We start from the raw sequence: 3085 nt of genomic DNA, 5'->3' as shown, positions 1-3085 counted from the left end.
AAGGAGGGGGCTTTGTAGAAAACGAAGCGTTTGAGAGAGGCGGGGCATAGAGGACCTACAATAATGTACAGTATTTGAAAAATAATGTGTTTTTTGAACATTAAAGCATGTCAACATATTCTGTTACACCAAATACACAAAATAATGATCTTTAAAAAAGCATCATATGACCCCTTTAAATAGGTGTGTCTCCGGCCTTTGCTGTGAAGCTGTTTAAAACGTGGATCAATGAGAAGGACATTAACTCTGTGGCTGCCGGGCTGCGTAAGGTTGGCATGGACAACAGGTTGATGGTGAGTCTTAATGCATTGATAGCATGAGTGAACCTGTGCAATTTAACGCTGACTGGTCTATTATGGTTAACCTCTACTCATAGCCTGTCATTGTCTCTTCTGTTGCAGGGGCTGTTTCCAGTGAACAAGCGAAGCTGTGACCACTTCTCAAAATACTTCATTGATGCTGGGCTTAAGGAGCTCTCTGATTTTGCACGCAACTAGTCGTTAGGAGCTCGCAAGGAGCTTCAGAAAGAGCCCCAAGAGCAGATGTCTCAAGGGGTTTCCTTTAAAGAGGTATGTGAAGACCCTTCTGCTTGTGTCAATTCTGAACCAAGTTATGTTGTGATTCAAGACTGAGCTATTGTCAATCTCTGCTTTGTCATTATTGATCATTGCGTATGGCAAGGAAGAAATGAAGAAGAATGGCATCTCTGAGCAGATGATGATTGGTATCATGTGGACCAGTGTCATGAGCTCAGTGGAATGGAATAAGAAAGAGGAACTGGTCACTGAACAAGCCATTAAACACTTGAAGGTAAGCGTTGAGCATGGAAGAAAGTAACCATAGCTTTTAGACTCCAATGGGTTTAACAAGTTAACATGCCTAAACCTTGTTTTAGTCACTGAGAACCAATTAGCTTTGTCATTGTTTTTATCAGTCAATACCAATGGCCTTGTTGTTATTATGACCAACTTAATTCCTGACTTTTGGTTCTGTTTCTCTTTCTCAGCAACACAGCCCCCTTCTGAAGGCCTTCACCACACAGGGCCTGTCTGAGCTCAAGAGTACTGTTATGACAACATCCAATTCATGAAAGCCTTCCAGAAGATTGTTTTGCTGCTCTGTAAAGGTTGAATTTCTGAAATGCTGAATCTTTGATTCTAGAGAGGTTTAATTAGAATTGTCGCTAAACCTTTTCTGATAATTTAAACTCTTCCTTTAGTGGATGTTTTGAGTGAAGAGGCTGTTCTTAAGTGGTATACTGAAGCTCACCTAGCCAAAGGAAAGAGTGTCTTCCTAAAGCAGATGAAGAAGTTTGTGGAGTGGCTGAAAAATGCTGAAGAGGGTGAGTATCAGTTACAATTAAACATGATTGTTTCTTTGTCATTCACATATTAAAGAAATTACACTCTTGTTCCCGAATCGAAGTCCGAGGAGGAAACGGACTGAGACCGAAGCCAGGTTGCTTCATTCTGGAATGAGAAACAATAGTTCTGACTTTAGATGGTTCTCTTGTAATTAAGTTGCTTGGTCTAGATCACTTAAGTTCTTAATTAACATGACTGTTTTTAAAGTCTTTTTAGCAAGAATTGTTACCTTTTTAAGGTTGCAATTGCAGTCAGTATCAAGGAAGAATGACTTGTTCTCACATCTATGGAACTCTTGTCTAAGACCTTTTTAAGATGTTAGTGAAATTGCACGTACAGTACCACCAGTGTAACTTTGGACTTTTATAAAAATAAAGAATATTGTGCAAGTCTGTCTTCAGGAGTTCTTTAATTCTTGATGTGTTATAGTACTTGTACTCATTTAGGAGGACACTATTTCTTGTGACACATTGGTTGTCTGAATGGGGTGGTTTATATGTCTGTCATGATAAATAAGTAGTTTAATTGAGATAAACAGTCCTTTTTGAACATTAGCATACACAGTGGAGAATCATCTTGAAAGCCATGACCACAGCATGATTTGGTAACACTTCACAACAAGGTTTCATTTGTTAACATCAGTAAACTATTATAAGTTAACAGGAACAATACTTATACAGCATTTATTAATCTTAGTAAGTACAGCATTTACTAATAGAAAAGTTGGATCTGTTAACATTAGTTTTGCACAATGCACAATGAATGGACATTAACCTTTCGCACTTAATTTGTCCTTCATGGACATATTTGGGCACGAAGATCTCAAGTGTGATGTTTTTTTTTTAAATGTCATATCACTATCTAAGATTAAAATAAATACTATCAATTTCTGTAATTTTGTGACTTTTTTTATTGGTGTTTATTTACCTCTAAAAGTACAATATCTGTATGTAAAGTATGCTTATATATATATATATATATATATATATATATATATATATAACTTCAGTAAAAAATAAATAAATAAATAAATAAAATAAATAATTCCAGTAAGTTCAGGCAGCCAAAACCTCAAATACCAATGATGGTATAAAAATGTCAAAAATATCAATAGCCACTATATGGCTGTAGTACTCAATGTCTGCATATAGGCTGAAATCTATAAACCATTGTTGTAACAAACTTTACCTCTTAGGTTTTAGATTTTATCACAAGTTAAAATTGTAGAATTATTAAAAAAAATTTTTTTTTAAATATTTAAAAAAGAATTAAAAAAAAAAAACTGTTGGGTGAGACTATACAAAGACACCAAAATATGCTTACAGACAAATCTGACCATGCTATAAGTAAAAGACAAATAGGAGACAGAGTAATCATTTATTTTCTAATAAATATATTTCTAATATTTTTTTGGGGGTGTATGTTCAGATGGCAAACTTAGAAAAAGTAGCCAAGTTTTGTAACGCTCAGATTAAAGAGGTCATATGATGTTGCTAAAAAGAACATTATTTTGTGTATTTGGTGTAATGCAATGTGTTTATGCGGTTTAAGGTAAAAAAAAAAAACACATTATTTTCCACATAATGTATATTATTGTTGCTCCTCTATGCCCCGCCTTTCTGAAACGCGTTTCGATTTTTACAAAGCTCATCGGTCTGAAAAAGCGAGGTGTGCTCTGATTGGCCAGATCTACAGTGTGTTGTGATTGGCCGAATACCTCA

The 3085-nt window shown here is 35.3% G+C and overlaps 1 pseudogene; it reads left to right on the top strand.

The window, feature by feature from the left end:
* The window catches only part of LOC107730439 (basic leucine zipper and W2 domain-containing protein 1-A-like), a 4649-nt pseudogene extending 2947 nt beyond the window's left edge, over window positions 1-1702 (top strand).
* The last annotated feature ends 1383 nt before the right edge of the window (window positions 1703-3085 follow it).

The sequence above is a fragment of the Sinocyclocheilus rhinocerous genome, unplaced genomic scaffold, assembly GCF_001515625.1.
Source record: "Sinocyclocheilus rhinocerous isolate Xijiao unplaced genomic scaffold, SAMN03320098_v1.1 scaffold4178, whole genome shotgun sequence".
Taxonomy (NCBI): domain Eukaryota; kingdom Metazoa; phylum Chordata; class Actinopteri; order Cypriniformes; family Cyprinidae; genus Sinocyclocheilus; species Sinocyclocheilus rhinocerous.
The sequence above is the reverse complement of the archived record's forward strand: the minus strand, read 5'-3'. Positions and strand labels throughout refer to the sequence as shown.